The 16,320-nt window shown below is 43.1% G+C and overlaps 1 long non-coding RNA gene across 1 annotated transcript in view; it reads left to right on the top strand.

Moving 5' to 3' along the window:
- The window catches only part of LOC310851367, a 50,835-nt gene that overhangs the window by 30,675 nt on the left and 3,840 nt on the right, over positions 1–16,320 (top strand). The window lies entirely within an intron of this gene.

Below are 16,320 nucleotides of genomic sequence, written 5' to 3'. Positions count from 1 at the left end.
GATGATCTGCCAACTCTCCTGCCTGAGCTTCCTGAGGTGCTTTCTGCTGTGAAAATGGATATCTCCAGATAAGTGAATATGGGGGGACTTCTGTCTTCACACTAAGGCCTTCTTAGTGTCAACTGACAGCTTTTGGTCGACCAAAAATGAGGGCATCCTTTTGGATTTTCTATCTCAGGCACTAAAATATCTTACATGATCTTTACCAAGAACAGGGGCACTTGCAGACTACCTGTTTACTGAACATTATTCCTGATCTGTTTGCACAAAGTCTTCAGGGAAGTTGCCAGCTGTTTAACAAGTATTCGTTCAGAACTGTTTGCCAGGAGGTTATACAACACTGTGTCAAACAACCGTTTCAGTGCAAATTCCCCATCACTTTCCTTACCACAAACACTCCTTAAAAAAAGAGCTGGTTTGTTGTGCAAGAGCACCAACTCCAATTGCAGAGTTTGAAATTGCAGCAGAATCCCACCCACAAAATAGTGACAGTCTGGCTAGCTCCTTGTGCAAACAGAGAGGGGGAAGCCAACACGATGCCCTGCAGATATTGTGGGTTACAATTCCTGTCATCTTCCTTCAGCATGGCCAATAAACAGGAATGATGGGAGTTATAGTTTACAGCATCTGGAGGGCCCTGCATTGGCCGCCTGTGCCTCACAGAATGTGCTCCAGAAATGAATTTTGGCTTGGTCTCCTTGTGCTCCATGCAAATGGGAAATACACCACAGAACTCACCCATGTCCATCTTCCTGTCTATAGTCCTACCATAGCTGTCAATGTTTCCCTTTTTTTAAGGGAAATTCCCTTATTCCGAATAGGATTCCTCACAAGAAAAGGGAAAAGTTGACAGCTATGAGTCCTACCCCTTGGCCCCACAGTGCCAACAGTGCCCCCAGGACATCCTGTCAGCAGATATCAATATCCAGAGCACCATTAATTGAAATGTCAAAGGGAAGAACAACACAGCTACATAAAACCCTAAAACTTACCAAACCACCCTGGGGGTGGTTGGGTGGGGGAGATTTAGTTGGACAGTTATGGAAACCGTGAAAGGAAGTGAATTAAATGATCCTCTTCTTTCTTCCTTCAGTCCCATCTCATAAGGAAAACTGTTATTCGACTGGAAATTGAATTCACATGAAGGTAATTAGAGAAGCCAGCAAACTTCTGATTACATTTTCTCAGGAAAAATGAATGAACAAATGAATAAATACAAACAAAACAAACATATAGGACATCCTGAGAAAGGAAGGGTTCGTTGTGCAACTGTTATCTGTGGTTTGTGGTGGGGGGTGGAGATAGGCATTGCATTCTGTTGCAGAACAGATTCTGCTCTTGTAATAAGGGAACATAGCCATCAGGATTAGCAGCAGTTCATAGCCTTGTCCTCCATGAATTTGTTTAATCCTCTTTTAAAGCCATCCAAGATATTGGACATCACTGACTCTGGTGGGAGTTAATTCCATAGTTCAATTAACTATGGAATAAGTTAAGTATGAATAAGTACTTTCTTTTGTCTAGTCCTGAATATGCCAATGTTCAGTTTCACTGAGTGTGCTTGAGTTCTAGTTTTATAAGAGAAGGAAAGGGAGGGGAACCCCCCCTACTTTCATGCCATGCATAATTTTATACACCTCTATGAAGCCATCTCTTACTTGTCTTTCCTCTAAATCAAAAAGGCCCAAATGTTATAATCGTCCCTGACAGCTTACATCTGAGTAGCCAAGCATAGACTTGTCTCATTATTGTGGCACAAGCTTTCATAGGCTAAAGCCCATTTCATCTGACGCAGAGGAGTATCATTTGCTATCTCTTTTGATATTTTGCTCAATAGCTCGTTGAGCAATGGGCCTTACCTGCTTCCATTCTAGTCTATTTTTGCTGTTTCCAGGGCACCATACTTTTCTCTCCGCACAAACAAGATTTTGTTTGTGCAACAATCTGGCTAACTTTAGAAACCAGCCCCACATTTGCAAAACTAATTTTAAAGGGATTATAGTGAACCACTTGTAAACTATGTCCAATAATAAGAGGACTTGGAACAGGGGCTGTAAGAGGGTCTAAGTGACTGTCCTGGGGACTCAGATCATTTCCTGATGGTTAACAGCTCCTTCCCCCAACAATCAAAATGCAGTGATTGGACCTTTAGGATTCAAGCGGAGATGTGTGAAAAATTGAGAGAGGTTGATGCATACCAGGTGGCCGATTTATATTTCCTACTATTGAATGCTTTTGTTGGCTACACAGGCACAATGCATCTATGCGGCCACTTGAGTTTGCACAGTGCCATACGTACAGTTCAAACCTGTATATTTGCTGATACCCACACCTATGGGAAATCAAATGCGACCAATAAATAGCCGAATTCTATGTATTTCCCAAAATCTACAAGGAGTCTGGTGCTATCACCAGTTCACTATAGCTTCAATGACTGTAACTAACTGCACAGCAAAACGCAGCTTCTGGAAATCCTCTAGAAGCAGCAGAGCAGAAAACATCCTGTTATTAATATCATCTGGATAGCTGTGCTTGGAAGAGGGATCTCCGTGGCACAGATTGAAAATGTTCAGAAGTGAGTGAGGCAGAGAGGTACAATGAAAATTAAACACAAAGAATTCCAAGGGGTATTTCACATTTTATGGCCACCTCATAGAGGCCTTTGGGTGTCACTCTGCTTGGTGGCTCATAATGAGCTAATTCATGTGCTACATGGACTGAGAACACAAATTGCTCCCCAACCTACAGTGAACAGATTGAACCACACACCCCAGAAATGGAAGGTGGACATCCTTCAATTGAGTTTATTGAAGTTGGTTGAGGGCACTTTTGGAAGATATACTACGTGTGGAAGCTTCAATCTCTGTGCCTTGAAGGCCACAGAAAAAGTATGAGGCAGGAAAAATAACCTTACACAACACCTACATTCCAACTTTTCTGTTTTTGCTCCCAGGATAGGGTTTTTTTTTAAAGCAGGGTGAGCTTTTCATATTCTTCCTCTCATTGGCCCCTAAGTGTGGCCATGGACTTTTAACCATTTGAATCTGAGACATGAGATTCTAGTAAAATCAGAATTTGATGCAAGTTGCAGGGGTTTTGTACATCTTGCTTCAGGAAATGGGATGCAAAAGGTCATGCCAGAAATGGGACAAGCTATAGTTTTGAGAATTATGTGTGTAGGAAAGAATACAGGTAAGAGCAGCAGTCAACTGCATCTAAAAAACTTCTTTCACATCAAAACGGCAGGCTCAACCCAGCCTTCCCTGTAACATTCTGTTTTCCCTATGGGTAAGGAGATAGTTGCTTTGCTTATTTTAATAAGAGAGCATTCAAACATGACATTCCCCCCAACTGATATGGGACAGTACAGGGAAACGGGGTGCCCTGACCATTGCCTCAGGCGGCAAATGTCATGGGAGTAGGAAGTGGTGGAAATCCAGCCTTGTGCTCCCTAAGCTCGTCTCTTATCCTCAGATGTGGCAGAAGCAGTCACAGTTAAAGCAAGATTCAACCATCAGCCTGGTTGGCTTCTGTGGTTTGATTTGGCTGGGGTGCAGAGGGTGCCATTTTGTCCTTTGCCTCAGGCAGCAAAACACCTTCTTCCAGCCCTATCAAGGAAGGCATTATCAACAGATTCTGCTGCATGTATAAACTGACCCTGATCCTATGATTCAACTTTTGTGGCGTAAGAGCCAAATCTCTGACTAGCATACACTTCTAATGGCTGCCGGCCAAACCCATACATGTCGCCATCTTCTTTCCTGGTTCAAACGAAACTAATAAAAAGTAGCTGATAAAATAAGCTGGGTCGGATTTTAGTACATTGCACGTCATCAGTATTTTCACTGGCAGCTCATTACTAAAGGTGCGGAAAGCACAGAAAGTAGAAAGTGATAAATAACCCATATCAAAAAGTTGCTTGCTTGTGGATTGTGGGTTGCATGATTTGTGCCTGGAGAGCAGCAGTGTAAATGGCACTCGTTTGAGCCTGTTTTAGTACCATTTTAACAGTATTTCCAATACTTTCCAGTGATGTATTGGCTAGTCTTGGTAGGATTTGGACAGTACTCCCAGGGGTATTTTTGAATAGGTCCTTTCCTTTCCTTGATCCCCAAGGCCTCAGCAAGAAAGGCTCCCTTTGCCCCTACTCATGGACTATGTGCTGAGCACTGGAACGCTGTATCCATTTCTTTCAGATTTAGATCCAGCAGTCAAATTGTATGGATTCATAGGCAAATGTATGGTGCTGTTGTTGCTTTCTTTTACTTAGCCCAATAACACTTGTGCCCCTCCACATGAAATATTGCCTCCTCTAGAGTAGCTGTACTTTGCACAGCAGAAACAATTTTGAGCAGAAATCTGATGTTCAGAGTAAGATGTTCTTAGCTCCAATTCCATTAGTTGAAAAGTTGGTGTCTTTGGATGCAATTCTGTGTGCACTTACATGGGGGTAATCTTAAGTGAACACACTGGGGCATACTTCTGAGTGATATTATCAGTAGTAGCACTGTACTACTACTATTATATCCCAAAGGAGCCCAGGAAGGCAAGCACATTAATTTTTTAAAAATACATTTTAAAAGCAGTTAAATAAATTCTCTTAAACAGTAATTTAGTAATTTCAAAGTTGCCAGAAACAGTATATTTTAGCCATCAAATGACTAGGTAAACAGGAATGTTTTTAAATCCTCCTGAAAGTCACTAATGAGGGAGGGAGATGCATCTCACCAGGTGGAGGATTCCAGAAATGGGAAACCACCACTGAAAAGGCTCTGTCATGGGTCAATGCCAACCAGGCAGCCCCCTCCCCACACTGTGTTGTTAATACTCAAAGTTGTAGCTGCTTTAACTACTGACTTTTTATGTTTCTGCATTACAGTGATAACTTTTGCACAACTGTGATAACCAGGATATAAATATATATTTTTAATTATTGCCACCAATAAATAGGGTTGTGGAGGTTGCCAGAAAGATGTGTGTCTGAAAGAGAGAACTAGCAGGGGCAGAACAGTAATGCATATAGGTCATTTATTTAAGCCCTGGGGCCAGCTGCAAGTGCAGCTGAGTACCAATGATATGGCAAGTGTGTTTACCAAACATACAGAAGTCACGTGGAAGGAAGTTTGACTCATAGAAACCAAACTCAAATCTCATCCAGAGAGTTCCAAACAGAGCTTGTTGCATATTTGGCAACACACACAATGCAAATCTTTCCCATGTTGTGGTATCAATTTGAGCCATATAAAATACAAACTGGTTTTCCTGAATGACCATTGAGCCTCCCCAAAGTCATGACTTGTATGATGCTGTACTTTTCTGCCCTTATAATTTATCAGGCATTATCTGTAAAGCCTCACGTGATATATGTTCCATATATATGTGATGTGATGTGTGTATGTATGTATGTGTGTGTGTGTGTGGAGGGGGCGTACACACACACACACACACACATGCATCAAAGGTCAACATCAATGTGGTTTCTGAGTAATTTTGCCCCATTAAAATGTTACCAAAGGCAGATGTTCCAGCAGGGCCCACAGGATTTATAGAGTCACTCTCCAAAGAACATATTAGCAAATATGACTGTTCTCCTGCTGAATTGTTTGCACTCTGCTTTTTCAAAAGCCTCAGTGCCCACCCCAGATTAAAGCAGCATGTTGAGCCTCCAATGAAGATGCCTTTCAACGATGCAAAACCACTAATGAGAAAACATAGACAAAAGGACAGCCAGCTTCCTAAGGCCCCATTCCTCAATTCTGAAATACCACCCGGAGTCTTTGGTCACATTGACCTGATAGACTGGGAGGTTTCTAGACCAGGAAGTTGTGTTTTCCATAGCCCCAATATCTCCTACATTTATAGCAGAGAGACAACAGGAAGAAAGAGAGAGGAACTGGAGAGCAAATTGCTCATTTTTTTTGGTGTCAAGCTAGGGAGACCTCATCTTCCAAATGTTCCAGTAATTAGCCTCACTTTCTTGGCTGGTGTTAATTTGTTCCAAGTATTTGAGCTTTAGATCTAACCATGGGAACCTTGCTTCCCTGCAAAAGCCTTGCCAACTGTTACTAGACGTTTTACCACACACATGCAGGCCAAAAAAAGCACAGCTAATGACAGTGTTTGCTTTGCAATGTGAAATGTATTTGTTATGAGTTCAGTGTCTCCTAATGAAGGAGGGGGAGGAGAAAGTGAAGGAAACTTGTGCATGTGCATGATGCCTTTGACCCTGCACAGCAGGGCTATTGCTAAATCCAATTCACAAAATCAAACCTACCTAAAATGAACCAACTTCTTTGATATTTGATTCCAAATACTCTTGATCCCTCAGCTGTGGACATGCCTCGATTCCTCTGTTTTCAAAACATGTCTAAATAGGAAGGATAATCAAGATTTTGCCTGCTGTGACTTTTGGGTCAGACTCTCCTCCAAGGTTGAATTCAGGGATTCACAGTGGGAGAGAGAATTGCTCTCATGGCCAGCCTCAGAAGAACCTTGCCAACTCAACGAAGGCTCTTATTTAAGCTCTTATTTAAGGCTCAGCCTGAAGATGACTGCTGCTGTAGCAACCTCTAACTCTGGTCTCATGAAGTCTCCAGGCTGAGCCCTGCATGGAGCTGTCCAGGGTAGTCTTGCCTCTGCTGAGGTCAGTGCTCACAGCAGATCAATGGCCTTCATAGTATTTTGTTGTTGTTGTTGATTTTTTAAAAAAATCTTTGAGGGCAACTTGCTGCTGTTAACATTCATTTCATGAAAACAATTTACTCACTAGAGTGTTGCTAATGATAAGAGTCTCCAGTCACAAAGTTTATGTTAGATTCACAAACATCAGAGCCAGTTAGGCCCTGAACCAAGAACATTCAGATTGGCACATTGACAATAGACTTGAGAATGTAAAGGGGATGAAAAGTAGTGGTATTATCCAATCAAGGCTTCTGCAGGACTCAACTCCCAGACAGCCCACTTTCATATTGACTGTAGCTGGCTAGAAAATGAAATACTTCAAGTCATGTCTGAATCTCTGGTAGGGCAACAGTTAGTCTTGGTCATGATACTGTTTTCGTGCACCCATCTTCTTCCCTTTTTTATTGATTACATGAAGAAATGAATAATACATAAAACTCGTATTTTGCTTTTGAATGTATGATGTGCTTCACAGACATTTTCTTGTAATTCTTACAACATCAATATTGCAGATAGGAAGCTGATGCTAAGACAGGTTGTGGATTGCCCAAGGCCATTTAGCGAACTCAGAACAGAACCAATATTTGAACAAGGACTTCCAATTCACAACTCAGAATGCTATTACAAACTATTTATCAAATATTGTTACTGCATGGCAAATGCTGGTTACTATTATATTTCTGGAATGATGGGTGAAATCCACTCATTTCATCTGGAAATAAACTGGGTCTGTCTCTGAGTTTATTTGGAAATGCTATTTTTTTTCCTGAGAACTCTCCAAAGCTGAGAACTATCTAGGCCTGGGAATCCCCTCCACCATCACCAGCTTCTTCCTTTTCCAGTTTCCTTTCCATTTCCTACACCTTTCATCTGCTGCTAGGGAGGAGGCAGGGAAGAGGTACAATGACAACAGAGAGGATTATCAAAAGGGCTTTCTTTAAATCCCCAACTCTTTACAAGCTACTGAGTATGCTTGGGCATACCATCGCTGATGGGAACTATGAAAACTGTAGTTTTGTACTCCTCCTCCTCAATGTCAGTAGAATATCACAAAAGTTGTAAGAATTACCCTGCTGGATCAGACCAGAGACTTGTATAATCCAGCATTTTGACCAACATTGGTGAGCCAGTAAATGAAGGTCCCTTTGGCATTCAGAGGTTCATTATTTTAATTCAAGGACGATCCTTTGAGGTATCATGGTTAAGAGCTGTTCATGGGTAGCCTTCCTTCAATTGACTAAAAAGCAATCACATGACATAGAGATGGTGAATTTTATGAGCCAAGGATGTTCTGTTAAAGAGAGCTTCCCCCCTCTTAGCCCTTAAGGTATTATAAATTTCTATTCCATCTATTTCAGATCTGCACATAACAGTAGAGATTAAATATGGCAATGACACAGAGACTGTGTATTTTGTCTTATGTGAAATAGTAGCTTGCAATGTCTTTTGCCCAAGACTATTTGACAGGGTTCTAATGTTGCTGCTTCTAGCCTTTCAACTTGGTTTAGTATGAACTTGACAGCGAATCTGAGCCATAGGTGTTGCTGTCCTTCACCTTGTTTCCAGCTTATTTTATAAGCAGGATGCACACCAGTCTTACTTAATCTCACCGGCTGAGAACGGATTTTCTGAAAATGTCTATTTATGGTGTTTTTTTCATATTTGTAAATGGCATTTCAAGCTAAGTGTGGTTATGGTCCCGGCACGGTGCCCCACCACAGAAACCACCTCTTGCAACTTTGCTCTTGGTCTGAAAGGGTTTAGTTGTAAGCCGGCAACATTCTGGTGAAATTATCTTGCGGTGTCTTGGAAGCAAAAGGAGAGATGAGGCAGACCATGGAAAAGTGGATTGAGGGTGACCTTTCTATGTAAGGCTCCATCACAGGAAAATATTTGACTGTTACCTGGCCACAGAATTATAATTACCTGCCCTCTGAAATACATAAACAGCAGACGACATGGCCCAAAGAGATGACGAGCAGTCAGGATAGAGGGGGTTTGCATATTCCTTAAACATAAAAGAGATCTCATCTTAGCAACAGAAGATTGCTTTTGACAAGCAGCATTTGGACAGCCTTTCTTCTCGCATTCAAATGAAAAGAATCTCTGCCCCCACCACATGGCCAAGAAGTACAGGAAACAGTTCTCTGTTCTATTTAGCCCAAGGATCTTCTATTCTGTTTTCAAAATTTAGTATGTGCCAGGCTCTGAGAACAAGATGGCATTTTACACAGGCACAACAAAGGACAGCACTCCTGTGATAAATGGGACATGCAGCGAAATACTGTAGTGTGGACCAAATGCTCATGTTCAGGGTGCATGCCAGCCAGCCAGCCAGCCGGACCCTTTCCAGGACACTCCATTCTGTTCTTTCTCTTCAACAGTTTTCCGTTCCCTGCCTTAGCAAATAATAAGTACTCTGTGGCTGAGTTCTTTTTGGCCTGGGTTTTTTTTTGGGGGGGTCCTTCTTTAACCCCCCTTAAAACAAAACATGTTTGCAAGCGGGGCAGTGGGACGCTGATACCTTCCTCTTTTGCATGGATGTTTTGGCTACATAAGTAGTAAATTAAATGTGGGAAAGGGCCACATTTGCTATGCATGCAGAAGGTCCCAGCTTTAATCCCTAGCATCTCCAGTTAGGGCTGGAAGAGCACTTTCTTTGCAATCCTGCAAAGTCATTAACTGTCAGGGTAGACAGTAGTGAGCTAGATGCACCAATGGTCTGGCTCAGTATAAGGCAGCTTCCTGTGTTTCTATGATTCCACCGCTTTCTGGTTTTTCAAAATTAATCTCACAATTTGGACATGGACATATTTGAGTTGATGGCCAGCAACCTCCCCTTTCTTCAAACTAGAAGTCATAGAGAGCCAAAGGTCCATCTCCAAATGTATAGATCTAATATTGGTCACTGTGTTGTTATTTTTTAAATAAATAAATAAATAAATTGCATGGATTCCTGGGAGATCTCGTTTCCCCCTCTGATGAGCTCCTGTTGCAAGTTACAAGAACAGATCTCACATAGAGTGCGGACATGATGTACCGCCTTCCCTTTGGCGCCAACATCCAGCAGAAGAAAAGGCAGGAAAAGATCAAACATGGAAAGAACAGGAGACAGCCGAGTTGCTGCTGCTGTCTGTGCCTAGGAGAGACAAATGAGCATGAGGGAAGGAACGAGGTAGAGGATAATTACTTTCATCCCAGTTTTATTTTTATTCCCACAAATCCCAACCGCTTTTGAAGCCAATTTTCCTTTAATAAAATACACTATTAATGACTCGGAGTGGAAGCCCTTTGTTCAAAACAATACCCAATTCTCCAGATGGAATTGTTTTGCATTCTGGGCAATATACATATATGTATATTTATGAGCATGGCCCCCATTACTCTATTTTGTAAATCAAGTGAGTTATTTAAAAATATGTTGAACATGCTTTCTTCCTTTGAAATTAATTCTTCCTTGGTTCTCTCTCCCCCCCCCTCACAGCCTCCCCTCTCTTTTAAAGAGAAACTGATGCCAAAGAGAAACAAGAGTGATGGCTTTCCCCATTGTTTCTGGAAGCCATTCATTTGGTATTTCTGTTCATCAGCACTTCGTAGTGAAAGACTATAAAGAGCTACTTGATGCCTCCTGCCACTTAGCACAGATATATACGCACATTTGAAACACTTGGCAAAGGGTTCGCTTTGGTTTAACAGCTTGTGAGAAACATTGGCTACACATCTCATCCTGTGAACAGATACACTGTAGAACTCACTGAGGGGAGGCAGAGTCAAGCTACCTGCAGGAGAGCTCTCATCCACAGCACTGCCATTTTCCCCAACACTCCTAGGTTACAGCCCTGCTGTGTCTGGAGAGCAGGGTGTATAGCAGCTCCCAGAAGGGGCGCCATCTTGTCCTCAGGATTGTGAGTGCCCTTCTGCAATGTGGACGTGTGACACCACACACACCTGCACATAGTGTATGTGAAGTCACATGCACTATGTGCAGGCGTGTGCATGTGATGTCACATGTCTATGTTGCGGCGGATGGCAGCAGTGACTCCTCTTTCTTCTCCTCGCTGCAGCCAGTGAGGCACCCCTTTCCCTGGGGAAGGGCTCAGAGAGACTGCCTCCATGCCTGAGCCCCTCACCAAGTCCCTCACTCACTTCTCTCTCAGAAGCAGCACAGCTGCTGCCTGCTGGCTTTTTTCATTGGCTTTGTGGGTGCTTGGCTCCCACAATTATATTATTGTGCATGCCCAAACACCCATGGCCCCCAGGAGTTGGCTCCTATGGCTCCCAGAGAGGTCCATTATTATCAAATCATATCCTGCTCTCTTAAGCTGCTCCTGTTGTGACAAATGTACTGCAATGTGTTAGGCTGTGGGTTCTTAACCTTTCTAACTCCAAGGCACAGTTGGGAAAGCTGAAAATTATTTGTGCCCAACAGCCACAAAAGGGTAGTGCAACCTAAAAACTGTTGGAATTCTGCCTGGGTCAGAGGAATGTGCCACATCTTAGGCACCGGCAGATATTCCTTGTCGACCTCCCCGCTGCTACTCCCGGCAGATAAGCAGGCGAGGTCTCAGCGATTCTTCCCAGATGTGAGAAGAACACACCGTTCCTTCTCTCTCCCCTTTGGTATCCCCAGGGAGGGGAAAGAAGCAGACAGAAATCTATTTACATTCTTTATTTCTGTCTCTTACATCAGTACAGAGTGTACATGTCTGCACTCAACAGCAGTAAGAAAAAACTCCACCCATGTACTTCCAGTACGGGTCATATGACACACACACACTGAGCTAACATCCGGTGCTCAGTACAGAATGGACTGCCCCTATGTTCCCATGGCAACAGTCACAAACATCCTGTTTGGCTTTCCAGCCACCTGCAGCTGACTTAGCTGCTAGAGCCTTTGCTTGCTGCTGCATTGGTGCTTTATGGTAACATACTCCCCCTAAAGTATCAATGCGTGCTGCGAGCAAAGCGTCATCCAGAGAAGAAAACAAACAGTTGTTATACATATAACATTCCCCTGTTGTTTCAGTTCCACCCTTGGAACTACCCGCCACTGGCTTAACCAATGTACCTCTCTGGTTGTGTGACTTCCAAGGAATAAGTGCATCTGCATTACCTTGGTTAGCAACTCTCTGTTGTGCCTTTGTCTCTGACTCAGACACAGCTTCAATTTGTCCTTGGTTGTTTACAACAGCAACACATGCAATAGCTAGGTTTGCAAACTCCTTTGAATACCTCTTGGGTGGTACACCCTTCGTTGCTCTCTCAGACCTACGTAAGAGGTGCTGCTCTTCTTTGCTTTCTGGTTCAGCCTCTGAACTCTCTGGAGAACCAGTACTAAGCTTAATCAGTGGTTCATCCTCTTCTTCTGAGGGTCTAGTCATTATGTGAGATTTCCTCTCAATGACTGTGACAACTGAGCTCCCTGAGCTATCGCTGTCATCATCAGTACTACTGAACTCAATAAGATCAACATCATCATCATCAGAATCATCTCCAGTAGGAAATGTGTGAACAATCACTCTCTCCTGTTCAGGAGCACTCTCTAGAAATTTTGTGAGAATCACCTGACCAGATTCAGACAAAATTACTCTGTAGAGACCCTTTTCATAACCCACAAAAATGCCTCTGGCATTCTTTACCCCACCTGGAGTTTCTGTTCTCACATGAGACCCAAAAACCTTGAAATGGGCAACTGAAGGTTTTCTATGGAATAGTTTCTCAAAAGGAGAACATCCCAACCCTTTTGAAACCTTTCTCAACCATGTATAAGTGTATGACAATAGCGACTCCGCCCAGAATTCATTTGGCAGATGCGAACTAAGCAATTGCGCATGCATTCCCTTTTGCAATTCTCTGTTCACCCTAACACAGACACATCTCTTCCATGCTTCTTCAGAACTAGCGATCTTGTGTCTTATCCCTTTCTCCTGCAGGAACCTCTGGAAATCCTGTGAAAGAAAAATCGGCATCTCATCTGTACAAAGACAAGCAATATTAGCATCATGCATATTTTTAACCTTGTCACAAAACTCTTTAAACCTTTCTAAGGCTTCTTTTGGTTTCTCCAAAACATAAATCCAGACATAATTTGTGAAAGAATCCACACACACAAGGTAATATTTTGCATTGCCTCTAGATGGTGCTAGAGGACCAATCACATCAGCATACACCCGCTGAAATGCTCTGTCGACCCTCAAGGTCACCTTCTTGGCGTCCTTCTTGGTCAGACCTGCAAAAGAGATTATGTTAGAATCACAAGAATTACATTCCATGTAATCACTTTGATCAAAAGTCAACAAATACAGTCCATCTTTCTCTTTGGCAGAAAGATACAACTCTCCATCTTTGTAGATCTCGCAGCTTTCAGCATCATAGGACAGCTTTAGTCCCTTCTTAGCAATCTGCGAAACGCTTAGCAGATTGAACTTCAACTCTGGAACCAAGTAAACATTGTTTATAGTCAAGTTCAGACTTTCAAGATACACAGTTCCAATCCCGGTCGCTTCCAACTCCTGACCGTTGGCTTGTTGCACAGCGAAGCTTTGCTTCTTAAACGTCGAAAATAGCTGTCTGTGTCGACACATATGCTGTGTACACCCCGTGTCTAGGACAAAGAAGTTTCCCACCTCTGGTGTGCCTTTTAGCGACATCAAAACCTTTGCAGTCTTCGCCTTTGAGATGGTATGACTTTTGTCTGACGCCTCAGACTTTGTGGAGCTCACCTTGGCTCCTTTGTGCTGACGTGGCTTCTTGCAGTTCCGCTGAAGATGCCCAGTCTGTCCACAATTGTTACATCGGACAACGCTTAACGCTACAGCATTTTCTCCAGTAGCAACAGCAGTGGGGATGTTAGAACTCCGTTCTTCCCTCCCCCTGTCTTTCACTTCCAGTGCAACAAGTCTGTCATGTTCATTCAGAATCACGGCATAGACCATCTCCGCGGTCAAATCGTTCGCTGGAAGGGAACCAAGCTGACTGGCAACGGTTTTGTAAGTCCGATTCAGGCTGTTTATCACCATGAAGCAAAACACTTCCTCCTGCAAACGGAAATTGCGTTCCACCATCTGTTGCCGCAGATATTTCATTTCCGTCAGGTGCGCTTGAACATCTCCATCAGGCGCAAGCCTCAGATTGGTCAGCTTCTCAAAATACAGCAACGCTGAAGAACCTGCATCTCTCTGATGTGTCCTTCGCAGCGTGTCCCAAACCTCTTGCGCGTATTGTAAATCCTGAATATGCACAAGCTGGCAATCTGAAACACACAGAATTATAGCCGTCCTGGCCCTCACATTCTGTGACTCCCAAGCACATGTTGGTGCTGCAGGGATGGGGTTCTCAATCACCTCAAACAGTCTCTGATTATGCAACAGGGCCTTCATCTTAATAGACCAAGATGAATAATTGTCATTAGTTAAAAGGGGTGGACTAGGCAGGGCTCCCCCTTTCTTGGCATCCATTTTGAGTCCTTGCATTAAATCTCACTCTCAAACCTGCTAAATCCAATAGCTGGTTGTTTATGCTCTTGCCACCTGGCAGCTCTTAACGCTGGCTGCGTTGGAAAGTTCCAAGAGCTCTTTAGACACTGTAGCCAAAACGAAAGTTGTTTTTTGCCTCTCTCAGGCACAGCCTTACTGTCCAGCACTTACTGTAAGTTTCCACTTCACCGACGAGCGTTGCTTAGCAACTGTGCATTCCTTTCTTGTACAGGAAACCACAAGAATCTCTGGAATGTAAGCCTTCCCACTCGGAGCTGTTTTTCCCAAACGCTGCTCCCGTGAACCAGAGAATAACTCAATCTGCGTTCACTCTTTTAAGCCTGAAATTTCTCATACCTTGGGCTCCGTGGCTTGTCTGTCACTTCGTCTGGTCAGCTTCTGGCTGTAGGCAGACGTTATCTTCTTTCCGTAGGTGCAGAGGATCAACCTTTCATTGCAGACTTCCATGGAGCGATGAAAACAGTAGCTCTGCTACTATTGTTGCAGACTTCCATGGATCGAAACCATGCAGCCATCCTCTGCTACCACTGTTGGAATTCTGCCTGGGTCAGAGGAATGTGCCACATCGTAGGCACCGGCAGATATTCCTTGTCGACCTCCCCGCTGCTACTCCCGGCAGATAAGCAGGCGAGGTCTCAGCGATTCTTCCCAGATGTGAGAAGAACACACCGTTCCTTCTCTCTCCCCTTTGGTATCCCCAGGGAGGGGAAAGAAGCAGACAGAAATCTATTTACATTCTTTATTTCTGTCTCTTACATCAGTACAGAGTGTACATGTCTTCACTCAACAGCAGTAAGAAAAAACTCCACCCATGTACTTCCAGTACGGGTCATATGACACACACACACTGAGCTAACATCCGGTGCTCAGTACAGAATGGACTGCCCCTATGTTCCCATGGCAACAGTCACAAACATCCTGTTTGGCTTTCCAGCCACCTGCAGCTGACTTAGCTGCTAGAGCCTTTGCTTGCTGCTGCATTGGTGCTTTATGGTAACATATATATATTCTGGTCCGTATCTTTTGAAAACAAAGGACCATCTATGAATAATGGGAAGGTGATGGGTAACATTAAAAACAGCTATTATTGTAGCGGTTATGATTAGGCAATTATAATTAGAAGATGGAAATCCTGGATGTTAGTTTTTCAGCAATAATGCTGAAAACTTACAGTACAACATAGTTATTTTTAGGGAAGAGGAAGGAGAGAAGCAATGAAGACACAAGAGACAGTAGTTCTCTTGCAGAAAATGCTCCAGTTGAGAAAATGAGAAAAATAATTCTTCTCCCTGTTAAAATAAAGTTATCCGCTCAATTCATAATAGCTCAGGTCAACATGCTAGGTTTCCTCTCATGATGAAATATTTGTACTTGGAACACAGTATTATAGCCCAGGAGAAAGTAATGCAACCAGTTACAGCAAAACAAAACATATGAACAATAAACAGAGCATGCCTTGATGTGAGCAAAAATGCACACAGGGTTAGAAGGAGGGCATGACTCTAGGTAGAATACTGTTAACACTACTGGAACCTGGCATGGATCCCACTTTGTGAAACTTCATGCCAAGTTTGGTGATGATATCTTGAGAGGCATCCAAAACTATGGAGAAAAAAATGGATAAGCCACTTCCCAAAATATATAGTAGATAGAGAGACTGAGCCTAGATAGGAGCCTATAGCTTAACACTCTAAAGTCCATTGCTCCAATATCAGATCTGCTAAGTGAGCAGCTTGTACCCAAGCTTAGTTCTGTTCTCCCTCTGTCCCCCCGCCCAGTGACTATATCTACACACCCACCCCATGATAATACAATTCCCAGTCCAAAGGGGGGGGATAAAGACACACCCCTTTCTCCAATTTGGTCCTCTCCCTCCAGAAGAATTTTTGGCTATTCCTTTAGCCATTGTTAAGGCCAGCTGCTGAAAAAAAAAATCTGCTAACTACCTTTACCAAAGGATGATTAAACCACATGACGTTTACCTTTACAGTACTCAGATGTATTTTCAGTATTGCAGCCTGGTATTAAATGTAGAATTTCAGGTTGCTTGAAAAGCAACACAGCGGAATGTTAAAAACGTAAGCTGACAAAGTGCTCTCTACCCTTTGAAATCCTAGGTTACAATAAATATGCAAGCAAGTCT

This window comes from Podarcis gaigeae, assembly GCF_964106915.1.
Source record: "Podarcis gaigeae genome assembly, chromosome: 1".
Lineage (NCBI taxonomy): Eukaryota > Metazoa > Chordata > Lepidosauria > Squamata > Lacertidae > Podarcis > Podarcis gaigeae.
The sequence above is the reverse complement of the archived record's forward strand: the minus strand, read 5'-3'. Positions and strand labels throughout refer to the sequence as shown.